At 42.0% G+C, this 16,759-nt stretch overlaps 1 protein-coding gene across 2 annotated transcripts in view; it reads left to right on the top strand.

Annotated features, from left to right (window-relative positions):
* The first annotated feature begins 963 nt into the window (after window positions 1–963).
* SLC26A2 (solute carrier family 26 member 2) overlaps window positions 964–16,759 on the top strand; it is a 56,708-nt gene continuing 40,912 nt past the window's right edge. The window contains exon 1 of one of the 2 annotated variants that reach the window (XM_075209601.1): window positions 964–1,082. The gene's annotated coding sequence lies outside the window, so the exon portion shown is untranslated. Of the gene's footprint in view, window positions 1,083–4,184; window positions 4,398–16,759 lie in introns of those variants that run through there. The other variant, XM_075209602.1, reaches the window with a different exon arrangement.

Below are 16,759 nucleotides of genomic sequence, written 5' to 3'. Positions count from 1 at the left end.
CAATCTGCGCTTTTAGGGGCACAAAGGGGCATATGCACGTAGTCAATGTACAGTAATGGAGTGCCAAGCTCGAGCATGCGCAGCAGTGTCCCGATACAAGCTTTGTGCATCTCTACGATACATGTTTTACAGTCGTATCACTTGCACCAGCTACAGGTAGGGTATAAGTGCTGATACCTGACGGGCTTGTTCGCTAGATACAATTAGGATCAAATGTAAAAATGCATTGTATGTAGACATTCATAACATCCTAATAAACATTTTTTTAAAAAAAGTTTTGACATTAATTACTATATTATTATTAACAGGTGAAATTAATAGTTTTTGTGTTTTACTGTTCATTCTTTTATGACTTAATATTCCACATATGTTTTGGACGTATTCTGCAGTGTATTGTCTGTTAGTGGACCTAGACCTGCATTCATCAACAGATGTATCTTCTGATCCGCTCCTTGTTGATCACGGAAGTGTATGAGCGTTTTTTAAAAAAAACCTCACAATACGTTCGGTTTGTGTGTCGGAATGAATCAGACCCTATATTTTCAGAAAAATATCCTTTTTACATTCTCAGAAATAAGTTTATTCTGCAAGGTATATCATACCTAAAAGTAAACCGACAAGTTGTACTTATTATAGGAATTCCTTTGCTGCAAACACATGAATTAAATTCCTGTTAATCCTCAATTTAATCTCTGTTTGTTCTGAGGGGGTTATGTTAATCACATTTTTAAATGTATTGTAAATAGTGTTTATTCCCTTCTATGCTCTCAGCTTTGCCCGGTGCTCTGTTCCTGAGTAGCTTGTGATACTTCTGCTGGTATTCAGAAGTTGTGCTACACACAGTTTTGCAGAAGCACAGTGAGCCCCTGTTCTGCAGTTTGCCTGAATACAACTCAGCACACGTACACATGTCATGCATCAGACCACACTGTGACAGCTCCTCCCTCTGTGGGTGTTGATGCACAGCACTTGTTGAAGAAGCCCTCGCCCCCTGAGTGCGGGACAGCCCCGTGACAGCTGCTACCTCCTTACCGGGGCCCTAGCACCCAGCTCTGATCACTGTACACAGAGCTGGGAGCCCGGTGAGTACCAGGTTAATGAGGGGGAAGAGGGTGTCTTAGGGAGGCACATAGGAAATGTGACAGCTCTGCACAGTATACGTCTGTGTGAGACTTAAGCATGCATGTTTTATATTGTGCAAAATCTTGTGCAAGTTTCACCAAATCCTGCTCATGTCTTCACAAGACAAGCAGGATGACAGTAACGATTCTTCTATACACTAAGACAAAACTTTGATTAGAGCACTTAGCTGACTTATTCAGAGTGCATTGAAACCATGGTAACATGGAAACTCCATGAAAGCCTGTACTTGTTCCACTTACTCTGACACTTGTCCTGTCAGCCTTCCCTCAAAACAGCGTAATTGCCGGAATGCTGGAATGATTTGGCTCCCTGAAGCGCCCTCTGCTGCTTGGTGTCTTGAGTGAAGCTTGTTGTGTTTTCTCTCCCTATATAGTGCATTCTGTTCTGCTAAACAGATATGTTCTCTGTAATACAACAGATTCCACATATTATATTGCATATATATTGTATTGTGTGCATGTGTATATATGTATAAACATATATGTATAAACATATATTTATATATATTTCTGTAAATCGTAGCTATATATTGTAGTTATCTGTTCTGCCTGCCTGAATGTATGTCGGAATGGAGCACTGAGCGCATTACCCATTCCGGTTGCCAGAATGGGTCTGGCAGTACCTTAACCATCCATTCCGCTGCCGGAATGGGTCTGCAAATACCTTACCCATCCATTCCGGGTGCCGGAATGGGTCTGTAAGTACCTTACCCATTCATTCTGGCTGCTGGAATGGAGCTACGAGGACCTTAACCATACATTTAGGGTGCTATAATGGGGCTCTGAGCACCTTACCCATCCATTCCGGGTGCCAGTATGGGACTCTGACCACTTTACCCATCCATTCCTGGTGCCGGAATGGGTCTGCCAGTACCTTAATCATCCATTCCGCTGCCGGAATTGGTCTGCGAGTACCTTACCCATCCATTCCGGGTGCCGGAATGGGTCTGCAAGTACCTTAATCATCCATTCCGCTGCCGGAATTGGTCTGCGAGTACCTTACCCAGACATTACGGGTGCCTGAATGGGTCTGCGAGTACCTTACCCATCCATTTCAGGTGCCTGAATGGGTCTGCCAGTACCTTTTTCATCCATTCCCTCTGCCGGAATGGAGTTCTGAGGACCTTACCCATCCATTCTGGGTGCTGGAATGGGTCTGCCAGTATCTTAGCCATCCATTCCAGCTGCCGGAATGGAGCTATGAGGACCTTAAACATCCATTCCAGGTGCCAGAATGGAGCTCGGAGCACCTTACCCATCCATCCCAGGTGCTGGAATGAGTCTGCGAGTACATTAGCCATCCATTCCGCTGCCGGAATGGGTCTGCGAGTACGTTACACGTCCATTCTGGGTGCCGGAATGGGTCTGTGAGTACCTTACCCATCCATTCCGGGTGCCGGAGTGGAGTTCCAAGGACCTTACCCATGCATTCTGGGTGCTGGAATGGGTGTGCCAGTATCTTAGCCATCCATTTCAGCTGCCGGAATGGAGCTCTGAGCACCTTACCCATCCATTCCTGGTGCTGGAATGGGTATGCGAGTACCTTAGCCATCCATTCCGCTGCCGGAATGGGTCTGCGAGTACCTTACCTATCCATTCTGGGTGCGGGAATGGGACTCTGACCACCCTACCCATCCATTCCTGGTGCTGGAATGGGTCTGCGAGTACATTAGCCATCCATTGCGCTGCCGGAATGGGTCTGCGAGTACGTTACACGTCCATTCTGTGTGCCAGAATGGGTCTGTGAGTACCTTACCCATCCATTCCGGGTGCCGGAGTGGGGTTCCGAGGACCTTACCCATGCATTCTGGGTGCTGGAATGGGTCTGCCAGTATCAGCCATCCATTTCAGCTGCCAGAATGGAGCTCTGAGCACCTTACCCATCCATTCCTGGTGCTGGAATGGGTCTGCCAGTACCTGAACCATCCATTCCGCTGCCGGAATTGGTCTGCGAGTACCTTGCCCATCCATTCCAAGTGGTGGAATGGGTCTGCCAGTACCTTTTTCATTTATTCCAGTTACCGGAATGGAGTTCCGAGGACCTTTCCCATCCATTATGGATGCTGAAATGGGTCTGTCAGTATCTTAGCCATCCATTCCAGCTGCCAGAATGGAGCTCTGAGCACCTCACTCATCCATTCCAGGTACTGGAATGGGTCTGCCAGTACCTTAACCATTCATTTCGGCTGCCGGAGTGGAGTTCCGAGGACCTTACCCATGCATTCTGGGTGCTGGAATGGGTCTGCCAGTATCTTAGCCATCCATTTCAGCTGCCAGAATGGAGCTCTGAGCACCTTACCCATCCATTCCTGGTGCTGGAATGGGTCTGCAAGTACCTTACCCATCCATTCCGGGTGCCGGCATGGGTCTGCCAGTACCTTAGCCATCCATTCCGCTGCCAAAATGAGTCTGTCAGTATGTCTGAGTACCTTAATCATTCATTCCGGCAGCTGGAATTGATGGCTAAGGAACTGGCAGACCCTTTCCGCTACCCGGAATGGATAACTAAGATATCGAGACATCCATTCCGGTAGCTGGAATGGATGTGGAATGGAAGGCTAAGGTACTCATACATTCATTCCCACACCTGGAATGAATGGCTAAGATATTGAGACAGCATTCCGGTAGCTGGAATAGTAGCTAAGGTACACTGAGCCCCATTCCGACTGCCAGAATGGATGAATAATGTACTCAGAACCTCTTTGCGACACCTGGAATAATTGTCTAAGATACTGAGAGCCCAATTCCGTCAGCTGGAATGGATGTTTAAGGTCCCCAAAGCTCCATTCCGGCAGCCGGAATGGATGGGTAATGCACGCAGAACACCATTACGACATACATTCAGGCAGGTTGAATGGTTAACTAGAATATATAGCTATGATATACAGAAATATATATAAATATATATATATATATATATATATATAAATATATATATATATACATACACACACACAGTACAATATATATGCAATACAATATGTGTAATAGTTCCACATATTACAGAAACCATGTCTGTGTAGCATAACAGACTACACTATGCATGCAGAGAAAACGCAGCAATCTTCACTCAAGACACCAAGCAGCAGAGGGCGCTGTAGTAAAATGACGATTTCTGGCAGTTACGACTTTTACCTAATCCCCTCAAAACATTGTATGCTTGTCTAGGGGGTCAGGGCGGAGCTGATGACAGGTACTCTACATATATGTGCTGTACTCCACAATAAGTAGAATCTATCCCACAGCTCCAAACAGGTAACAGAATCACCTTGCTTTATTACAGTATCGTAACGTTAAGTTTTATACACACATTATTATATATTTTAATATTTTAGATTGTTTATGGCAAAGATTGATATTTATCGTTCAGTAAATGCAATTATTTACATTTATTGTTTAGTAGATGCAATGATGGATATACAATAATATGTAAATGGTGTATTAATTATATATTTAATATTTTTATTTCAATAATAGTTTTTATTCTCTATAGCAAATGATGCCATCATTTTTGTTTATATAGCGCTGGCCTGGCATTATACCATGATGAAGTGTATATATTATTCTGGGGGGGACAGTGTACCAAGGTCCACATTTACATGTACCAACCCAATAGCCATGTTGGCAACTATGATTATGTAAATACAAATATTTGTGTTCTCATCCAGACAACCGCTTAAAGCAACCTGGATGTACTTAGGCATCGAAAATCCTGGTGCTACGTTGCCAGATGAGTGTTTGTGTATGCCCTAAAACAGCCATGGGTATACAGTGAAACTCCAAACAGGTTGTGACATTACTGGTATTTGTTCATTCATTTCTGCACAGCTATGTTGCTACTTACAGTAATATTACAAATATGAAACCCTGCAAGATTTTTGCTTAGGCCATGAGAATATTTTCAAACATGTGACACGATGACAGGTGATTTCTGCCTTCATTTCCCCCAGCTTATCTGAAGATCGGTTTGCGTTTTTGCAGTCCCTACTTCCTTTTTTGTTCACACATATTGTGTTGCTGATGGAATGTATTTTCTTTCCTCTTGCAGAATCTTTCACAATGTGATTCTGTGGCTGTGGCTTTTGTCCCTCAGGTGGTGTGTATGTCAGAGCTATGTATGCTGCTCTATTTTTGAAGTTGTAATGGTGAAACAGTATAATCCTTTTTCACTTGTTGTTTGTGTAAAAGTTCTCTGAACTCTAGTTCATTATTTAGTATATAATAGTGCACGGCTGTATGAACATGATGGAGAGGGCGACTTAATATTTACTAATCCAAGGGTCATTAGTTACACTGACATAAGTTGTAGCGTAAGCTGCACTACCACCTAGGAAAATATATTAATAACGCAACCCTTCCTGTTGCCGGGGCCCCAATACAGAACTGTCAAACCAATAAAGCTTGTTATCTTCAAATGACAGTGTAGGGGGTGTGTGAACGGGAAGTATCAATCACAGGTGGAAATCCCTCTGTGTTTGTGAGGGGGAGGGGACATTTTAGTACAATATTTTCTATATATTTAAGGCAATGATGGGCAACGGTCGGGCTTAGGGCTGTATACGGCCTGCTGAGCCTTCATCTGGGCTTCATCAGCTCCTTGCTGCTTAATTGTGAGATTTCTTTGTTATAGCTTGTAACGCTTTTTTAAAATGCTTGCTGATATGATTTTTGAGGTATCTCTTTCTTTGACTAGATGTATGTTTTAGCTTATTAAGGGTGATGAAGCACAGAGGGCTGCACCATGCAGCCCTGGAGTGCTTAGGTTGTCTGTCACTATCTTATGGGTTCCTGCAAAGTTACAGTTTTTCCTTTTCAAAGAGGAAAAAAACTTTAAGCAAATAATAATACATCATTATTTAGCAAATATTCCACAGTTCAAAAATGTGGTATCAGCTGATTTTATTCCAGACTGAATGCAAAATCATTTGCAGTTTATTCCTCTTCTATGCCATGTAAACTGGTTGGGCCACTACTGCTGCACCAATAACATTGCTGCAATCAAAGGTGTAGCAAGGATGGCTCCTGGGGCAAGACCCAAATTCCACCCTCCCCTTCCTTTCAGGTGTTACCAGAAGCAATCTTTCTTTATTTTGTTTTATACCTCTGACTTTTAATTTCACCGTTGAAGAAAGTTTGTGGTATACAGAAAGTAAGATGGGAGAAGCTATATGAATACAGCAGCATACAGGCATTGTATACCAAACAAGAAAACAAACAGCAAGGGGGTGAAAGGTAGAAAACAAAAAAAACTATGCTCAAAGTAAAATAAATTCAGCACATACAGTATAGGCTTATACACAAATACATAAGTATGTAAATATAGAAAATAGACTTTTCTTAAAAACTGTCATGTAGCAGGTATTTTACTTAAAATTTGGTGGCATGTGCAAAAGGGAAAAATGTTATAGATTAAAGTGGATAAATTGTCTCAGCATATATTTTATCATCATCATCATCATCATTTATATAGCAACACTAATTCCGCAGTGCACTCACATCAGTCCCTGCCCCAATAGATCATGCCACTATTTACATAACACCACGGGTTTCCTTACTTGGCACAGCTATTAAAATATGTCAAAGTTTCAGAACATGTCAATTAAATATAATTGCTTAGCAGATGCATTAAATTGGCATTCTTATCATTGAAAATGTAATTAAATAGATTATTATTATCATCATTTATTTGTTAGGCGCCACAAGATTTCCGCAGCGCTGTACACAGTACAAACAGTAGACTATACAGGGTGAAACAGTACAGAACAATAAACAAAAAATACCAATACTTCAGAAACTCCAGGCAGGCTGATGCAATAAGCACGGAGTAGAAGAACAGGTGAGGAGACAGGAGGGAAGAGGGCCCTGCTCATGTGAGCTTACATCCTAAGGGAGGGTTAAACAGACCAGGCACAAGGGGAGCCAGAAGAGAGAAGTGACAGCGAGTGGAGGTGGTGAGGTGGTCAAGTAGATGGTTGGTAAGCTTTACGGAAGAGGTGATTTTTCAGTGCACGTTTGATGGAGCACAGAGTAGGAGAGAGACGGATGGAACGAGGGAGGTCATTCCAGTGAAGGGGGGCTGCACGGGAAAAGTCTTGGATTCTGGAGTGGGAAGAGGTGATAAGAGAGGAGAAGAGGCGGCGGTCGTTGGCTGAGCGCAGGGAGCGAGCAGGAGTGTGAATGGTAATTAAATAGATTAACAATACTTATGAGTAAGAACATTTGGCAAATGAGTACACGGATTTAAACAATATGTTTGATGTTTAGATATTTAGAAAATTAAACTAATATGCAATTTATTAATAATAAATCTCTTCAAACGTATATAAGCTGAAAGATGGAGTCATATTTACTACCGGCCTGCAAAATATTTATAGATAGTCAACAATTACTTGTACATTATAGATAAGATATATTCTGTTATGGGTTTCATTACTTTATTTTTTAAATAATCTTACATTTAGACTTTGTTGTATGTTTATTTATAAAAACTATGTATTTTGTAATGTACATATAAAAATATATATATTTTTAACTCAATAATCTTTTTAAAGAGCTTTAGGGGGGTATTCAATTGTTAGCGTTAACCGGAAAAAACGAGCGCTCAAAAAATATTACCGTTTATACGGTAATATTGCGCGAGAAAAGCGTTAATACGGTAGTTTACTCGCGGAATTTCAGCTCGCCGCTCAGGGAGCGGCGAGCTGAAATTGAGCGAGTAATTACCGTATTAACGCTAAGATTTTTTGAGCGCTCGTTTTTTCCGGTTAACGCTAACAATTGAATACCCCCCCTTAGAATACAACCAGCCATAACAGAAAAATAAAAGGGAAGCAAAAGGACTAGGAAAACCATCAAGTGGACCAGGAGGTATGGGAGTTACAGTAAGGCATTTTGAATAACAGCATACTTGCCTACTTAGGCACTGAAGTCCGGGAGAGCCCGGACAGGGGGCGTGACTAGAGGGTGGGAGGGGGCACGGTAAAGTGTGGGAGACCAAACTTTATTTCGGGAGTCTCCCGGACATTCCGGGAGAGTTGGCAAGTATGAATAAAAGTGAGACATTAAAGTGTTGCAAAAGGCTTAATATAATTGTTGCACAAGGGAATGTGTCGAGGATACGTGTCCAATGTAGTAGGTGTAGCATTGGTGCCATTTAGTCAGAGGAGAGGATGCTGATGAGGAGTACTTAACACCAATGCTTTCCATTTAAAAGCTTTTCTGTATTTTTGCTATGATCTTGGAAAGAGTGAAACGTAAGGATTTTCTTGGTATTGGGCACATGAGCATGTGTCCAGTTACATAATTATTATAAGATAGTAGCTGTGGAGGGTGATGGAAATGTGCCATCTCGGGTGGATTGCAAGTCTTCAATCCAGAGTTTTCTTATTATCGGGCAGTTTCAAAATACATGAAAGAGGTCCCCAAATTCGTCACAGTTCCTTCAACAGAACTGAGAAGCAGAGAGCCAGATTTGGTGAATTTTGTCTGGCATTAGGGATAATCTGTGCAAAAGTTTACTAAAATTTCGGAATGATTAATACATTTAGGCATATTAGAGAAACTATAAAGGATTACTCCCCAATAAGGATCGGCCAGAGATATTTGCAGGTCTGTTTCCCATTTGTTTTTTTGGTTTGGACTGACAATTTATTCATCAGTGGAACATAGTAAGATTTTATACTAGAAGGATATGCTCTCTATGCTCTCCTATGGTTAAGTGATGTGAGTTTGGATAAGTGGGGGGGGGGGGGGGGGGGCTTAGTGTGGGAGTTGAATTATCCTGGGCTAAGACCCAGTGGTGTACTTGTAATAACTTGTAGATGTCTTGAGAAAGGATTTTGTGCTTTTCTTGTAGCTGAGCGAATGGCTTGAGTGAATTATTTTAGAATAGGTCTTGAATTTTGAGGACAGCTTGGTTATACCAGGTAGCTAGTTACATATCTCGGGTTAGTTTTGAAAGACAGAGGTGGGAAAAGGGAAGGTTAAATTATTGGGTGCAGTTTAGTATTTTATCCTAGGCTTCAAGGGTATCAAGCAAGATTTTTAGGGTAATGCTTCTTATTGGTCAGTGCGTTTTGCTAATCAAAATAATGTTCTCTAAACGAAAGGGTTTGGTCAGGTACCTCTCAATATCTACCCAGTGGTTTGGGGGGTAGGGGGCAAGCCAGTCTTTACACAGACCTAGTACAGGTGCAGGTTGGTAGTTCTCTAATTTAGTTGCTACTAAGACACCTTACATTTTGGATCTACACATTTGGTTTGTGGATAATATGCAGAAAAACTTTAATACTATGGTGTACTTTGTTAAGTTGCTGTGGGGAAACAGTATTAGGGATAGATATGAACAGGTATAGGATTTTTGGAAGGAGCATTATTTTCGCTACCACAATCCATCTAACCACAGGAACTCATAGTTGGACCATGATTTAGTCAGATAGTAAAAATGATTTAAGAGCATTGAGTAATTACAGTCTATAACGCATACTTGCCTACTCTCCCGGGAAGCTCCCGAATTTCAGGGAGTCCTCCCAGACTCCTGAAAGAGTAGGCAACCCTCCTGGATCCTAAAAAAATGTCAAAATTCACAGCATTGAATGGTGAGAGGCGGGGCTTTATTTGTGTCATTAAGCCTCAACCCCCCCCCCCCCCCTGCTATTCAATGCCGTGAATTTAGGCATTTTGTAGAGGGGCCGTGGTTATGGTGACGCAAAGACGTCATCGCCCCCCCTCCTATCCCTATTATGTGATCTGTCCCCCCGCAGAGGACAGAATCAAAAAGTCGGTAGCTATGCTGTAACGTCTTGCGAATTTGATGGGATTGATGGGATGCGTATTGCTAAAAAATGAAAAAATTTATTTATCTTTGAGTATTTGAAGCGAGTTCTGCTGCATTTAGGCCTTCTGATTTAGACATGTTTGGTTTGATTCATTAAGGAACATAAATGCCAATATGTGATATATTTTGCGTAAGATAGATCTGCGCATGCCAGAACCGGACCAAACGCCAGTGAATGCAGCAACGTCCAATTCATCTTCGAGCGCAAAGGACCCTTGCTACAACATATGATTTTCATAGGCGGAACGGGAAGAGGAATGTACGTAGTTTATGTACATCAAGGGCGTGCCAAGCTTGAGCGCAGGCAGCGTCATCTGATTCAAACTATGGGTATCTCAATGGTTTGGGGCAGCACGGTGGCTAAATGGTTAGCACTTCTGCCTCACAGCAGTGGGGTTATGAGTTCAATTCCCGACCATGGCCTTATCTGTGTGGAGTTTGTATGTCCTCCCTGTGTTTGCGTGGGTTTCCTGCGGGTGCTCCGGTTTCCTCCCACACTCCAAAAACATACTAGTAGGTTAATTGGCTGCTATAAAAATTGACCCTAGTCTCTCGGTCTGTGTGTGTGTCTGTGTGTGTATGTTAGGGAATTCAGACTGTAAGCTCCAATGAGGCAGGGGCTGATGTGAGTGAGTTCTCTGTACAGCGCTGCGGAATCAGTGGCGCTATATAAATGGTGATGATGATGATGATGATGGTATGCGTTTTTCTATTGTATCACTTGCACCAGCTACAGGTCAGGTGTAAGTATCGATTATTATTGATGACAGGCACATTTGCATACTATAACATGTGTTTGCTATCAGGAGCAACAGTAAAAATGCATTTTATGTTCAGTAGACATTCATAACATCCTAATAAATGTATTTTATGGAAAAAAAAAAACAACTTTTTAAAAATATTTTGTCATTAAATATTATATTATAACAGCTGACATTAATAGAATAGTTTTTTTTGTGAGCTCTTTTTTTATTTATATTCCACATATGTATTGGATGTATCTTGCAATATACTGTCTATTAGAGCAGAGCGAACCTAGAGCCCCATTTAACAACAGCTGTATATTTACATCTGCTCCTTGTTGACTACAGACATGCGTATGCCCGATATACGTACACGTGCATTTTTAAAAGAAATGCACAATAAGTTTGTATTGCGTGCCTTAATGAATCAGGTTGAGTTGATAGTAGGACGTCTCAGAGTACTCCTGGAGAACTTTATGTAGGTACAGTAATGAGGGCTAAAATATATGTTTTGAAAAAAATTGGAAGTTGAAGCATCAGTTCAGAGGTGTCCAAACTCCGTCCTCAAGGGCTACCAACAGTTCATGATTTCATGATTTCGTTAATCATGCACAGGTGAGTTCATCTATTTGGCTGGGTCAGTAATTATCCCACCTGTTTCTACAGGCAGAAATCGAGAAAACATGACCTGTTGGTATCCCTTTAGGACTGAGTTTGGACACCTCTGATCTAGGTGACATTAAGGTCAGGCATTGAAAATAAGCCTATTCTGACCCCAAATCATTGGTGTGATTCATACCACATGTAGTTTATTCTCAATAAAATTTGTCAATTTTACATATACTTATGTTTTGCAACCATGATAGAGACAAAAAAGATTCACACACTAAAGCAGAGTTTCCCAAACCCAGTCCTCTGGGACCCCTAACAGTGCAGGTTTTCCATATCTCCTTGCTGGAGCACAGGTGTATCATTAATGACCTGTACATTGTAACAGATCCACAGATGGTATAATTATGGCACTTGTGATCTGGAAAACTGCACTGTTTACTATTTACTATTTTATGTTTATTTTTATGTTTATATTTTTTGTTTACTATTTTATATTTACTCTTTACCATACTTGCCAACTCCTGGAAACAAGTTTCCGGGAGAGGGGGCATGACTGGAGGGTGGGGCGAGGCCAATCGCGGCATTTTGTCCCCGCCCCCTGCAAAAACGTAATTTACATGGCGGGGGTGGGGGGGGGGTTGGGGGGCCAGAACGGCGCCATTGGCCTTGCTGATATCCAGGATCCGGGAGAAATGTCAGCTGACCCGAATTTCGTGAGTCTCCCAGACTTTCCGGGAGAGTTGGCAAGTATGCTCTTTACTGGTATGTGCAATAACTAATATTTTATATCATTGCTTATCACAGTGACGGGCACAGGGACAGTTGTCTTACTGCTTTGCCAGCCAGTCCTGCATGTATCTGCGCATGCATAATCTGGCTTTGTCGATTCACACTTGTGTAGTAGAACTGAAACTCCTGGCTTGGGATTCTAGTTGCACCTTCAATAAAATAACGTCATTGGTCTGTGTTGTGGGAGGGCCTAATATCTAACTGGGGTTTCCTGCTTGTCTTTGTTCCTCTCTTCACATTACCATACCTCCCAAAACTGTAATTGTGTAAGTCTGGAAAGTCTGTGTACTCTGCAAAAAAGGAGCCATCATGGTCACACAGCGGCATAACTGCATCATGTTGCCTAGCACTTCTGAAGAGCTAAGCCACCACCCCCCTAAAAATACCTCCGCATAGCAATGGTGTTCACGGCACTCTCTCGCATTGGTGAGCGGAACACACCACCCAACAGTCCAGTCATTTGGGGACAATTACTGACCGTCAGGATGACAGGACAGTACCATAAACTGCTTACTACCCCACTTAAATTGAGACATGTATGTATTATGGCACTTCCAGTGTCATGTGCAGCTCTGTCCTCACTAACATTATCACATGTATAGGAAATCACTGCTACTCACTAGATCAGCTCATTTATCTCCTGAAACACTTTGTGCTGATGTGAACACTCTCTGCTTGTATAGTCACCTTTAGGATAAAGGATTGTTTGTGAACCATTCATGGTTATTAAAGTTGTCAGAGGCTGGGCCATATATAATAAGAGATTGCAAGAACTGGTTTTATTTTAATCAAACCCGTTTCTCAGCTCTGGACAAAAGTATTTAACATTTGTTCTCATATATGTATGCATCTGGTTACGCAATCCATAGCTTTAGTAGGTAATGTAATGATATTCACCCTAACAGTGGTTTTCTAGAAGTGTAATTTCATCTCAGCGAGCTTCCTAATAGAAGTCTATTATGCTTTCTTGGGGAATTGTGAAATGTGGGAATTTGATGTTGCTGCCTTAAGTTCTGCTTTTGTTGGCTGTAATATAAAATTATTCACTTTGCAGATCAACACATGGCCTGTTTAATTGTTTAAGAGAAGGTCATATATTTTAAAGAGACACCTGGGGGTAAATGTATCAATATGCGGGTTCTTCAACACCCGCGTGTTCAGCCTCTTCCGCGATTAAATTTCAAGTGGCGCTGCATTGTAAAGGGTTAACTTCCCTTTACAATGCAGCGCCGCTTGAAATTTAATCGCGGAAGAGGCTGAACACGCGGGTGTTGAAGAACCCGCATATTGATACATATACCCCCAAATCTTAATGTACTAGTGGTGGCACTACAGCATACTTGCCAACTCTCCCGGAAAGTCCGGGAGACCCCCGAAATTCGGGTCAATCTCCTGGGCTCCCGGGCAAGCTGGCATTTCTCCCGGATCCCGGATGACGCGATTCTCGGTGAATCATGCCATTTTGGAGGGCGGGAGGGGGTGGGGCGAGGCCAATTGCGTCATTTTGGCCCCCTGCGCCCCGCGATGCAAATTACGGTTTTGCAGGAGGCGGGGCCAAAATGACGCAATTGGCCTCGCCCCGCCCCCTCCCGCCCTCCAGTCACGCCCCCCCCCCGGGAGTTGGCAAGTATGCACTACAGCAGCCCAGAACTCTGAAGCGGAAGAAAAAAATAGAGCTGACAAGTACCTTCAAAGAGCTTAAAATATTGTAGCAGGCTCTATACCATACAATCTGTATCAGCTATAAGATATAATGGAGCGGCATTTCCCAGGCATGCGTATGACACCTCTTAAGGTCCATTCCTGTCAAATCCATACTGCCCATACAGTCCAAAAAGGAGGCGTGCCTAATAAAATGGCCACTAAGTCTATCTGTGGCAACCCAAAGAACGTGAAGGAATTCTTCCATTACAGTTTTGCTGGCAATATTTGTTTGACTTTAGATTTATTTGCCTATATACAGGATGTACCATTATGTTTTATATAATACATACTAAGAATACTGTCTGCGCAATGCAGTCAGACTGGCGGATACTGTCCCTATTAAGTCATGTTTACCAAACTTTAGCCAAATTCCAAATGTACAGCATTTTCCTTATCAGTGTTAGGTGCACTAGAATCTCCACACTCACATATGGTTGTGCAGATAAACAGTTGAGACCGATTAAAGTATGTCAGCAAAAATATGTTTACAAAGTATGTCTACACATATGATCTCTGTGTAGTGGAAATCTTTTTAGGGTATGTGACCAGTGTACCCAGATCATATGTGTAGGGACACTGGATTAATATTTCCTTACTCATTTTCTTTTTAAAAGGGTGTTTCCACACTGCATAAGTGTGTACCCAGCTTTAGTATTTGTCAAATGTAAATTGTAGAAGTTACATTTTTAATCATTATATTTTAAAATAATAGTAATTATATTTTTCAGGATTTTATGTATCTCATACAAGAATTAATTCATGTTCTTGTTGGTTTATTCCTTACTAGCGTGTCATTGTCTTTGTCTTTATCCCATAAATCGCCCATCACTTTCTCCTGTCAATAACATATATGTGTGATAATCCCACCTGAAGAGAATGGCTTGGGGGTGTGGCCTTGTGTTAGAGGGCAGATGTAGAATCACTGTGAATATATCATCACTGGGTGAATTAGGTCTTGGAGGTCCAAGTAAATCTACACTTTATTTGCTGCTTGTGACATGTGTCACTGTGTTCTGCTCTGTCAGACTAGCTTTGCTGAACACAATGAATAGGGCTTTAAATAAAGCATAACAAAATAAAATAAAAACAACCTTTACATTTTGACATTAATGTAACATATTCTGCTTTTTAACAAGTTTACTTAGCAAATGTCAAACACATAAAAACATATTATATATGGAGTAATGCTTTCCCTCCTGTAAATTCTAAAGCTAAAAGAAGTTACAGTTGTGTTCTTTAAACATATAAATACAAGGCAGAAGTCCGATAGCCATAATATTTTCCAATAGGAGGTGCATTATTCCTTATAATACACAAGTTTACCTAATGACTAGTGAAATAATTACATGAAAACCCACAAATTATAAGAGAAAATATCAGAACTCACCATATATATAAATATTCAACTATAGTTTTATGTCTTAAATAATAAGATGCTAAACTGTCAATACAGTACAGAAGTTCAGCTTGTGCTTATGTGACTACTTTGTTTTCATTATTATTTCTTATTTACACCTATATCAGGACCCCAGTCTAGTGTAGCTCATACTTGCCAACTTTGGCAGTATGATCTCCGGGAGGGGCCCCCGTCATGGGGGTATGGCCACACGGGTTGTGTAGTTAGGCCCCGCCCCTGTCAAACGTTATCAATATCAGCCTATCACAACAAGGGCCAGGGCCAGGATGCCTTGTTTAGCCACGCCCCCACCCACTTCACCAACGAAGAGGGTACAATGCGGAGGTTTTCCTGCTCTCCTGTGAGTCCGGGAGAACTCACAAAAATTTGGGAGTCTCCCGGACATTCCGGGAGAGTAAGCAACTATGGTGTAACTTGTTGAGTTGAGTCTGTGCTTATTTTATTACTGTGTTATTCACAGTATCACCAATAGGCTGTTGAAATGGTGGTGTACAGGGCGAAGGGAGCTATTATTATGTAGTTCACTTGTATATTGTTGCCAACTTTTAAGTTTACATTTCATTTCATTTGACCCCATAGTCCTTGTGTTCATGCTGCTCAGCATGGTATAACAACCAAATATGTAGGTAATTAGGGTACACACATGCATAATGTATTTAGAATTGGTGTTGCCATAGGTATTGTGAGTGAATACGCCCTAAATTAATGCTGAGGATGCTTATTCCCTTTTATTGAACGCCCTTTTCCTCTGTCTTTTGTAATTGGTACTTAAATAGGTCATTGTTATACAATATTTACCATACAGAGAAATTTAAATGTACAAGTGAATATAAACCAACTTCTATGCTTCCTCTGCCCAGGGCCGGATTAAGGGAATGGTGGCCCCTCGGCTAAGGGGGCCTCCATTCCCCCATGAGGGCCCCCCGTGATCCGGGCTGCCCGCCCCCCCTTCCCCCCCGGCACTTACCTCCTTCTCCGGCGCGCTGTACGCTCTTTACTGAGGAGATCTCGTGAGAGAGTAAGACTCACGAGATCTCCTCAGTAAGGAGACTACAGCGCGCCGGAGAAGGACCGCAGTGAAAGTGCTCAGCAGCACTGATCGCGCCGGGGGCGCCCCCGCCCCTGACCGATCAATACTGCTGTTGAGCACTTTCGAGGGCCCCCTGGATGCCATAGGTCCCTGGGCTGTAGCCCAGTTAGCCCTATGGTTAATCCGGCCCTGCCTCTGCCCAAATAATGTTTTATTGTCCTATGTGGTAAATATAAATACAGTGCTTAGAAAATAGAACAAAAAATACAGAGCTTAACATGTTATAAACCACATTCCACTGATCCACTTGTCTGGTAAATCGGGGTTGTTGCATAACCTTGATTTCCCCACATAATTAATTGAATCTGCATACTGTACCTAATGTACTTAGAGTGCACATAGGAATTACATCCAACATGCTATACAAGAGAAGTTCTACTGTGTATTTTAGTGATGCACTTCAAGTGATATAACCTTAAAAACAAG

The sequence above is a fragment of the Mixophyes fleayi genome, chromosome 4 (assembly GCF_038048845.1).
Source record: "Mixophyes fleayi isolate aMixFle1 chromosome 4, aMixFle1.hap1, whole genome shotgun sequence".
NCBI classification, from domain to species: Eukaryota; Metazoa; Chordata; class Amphibia; order Anura; family Limnodynastidae; genus Mixophyes; species Mixophyes fleayi.
Note: the sequence above shows the minus strand (reverse complement) of the source record. Positions and strands in the feature narration are given on the sequence as shown.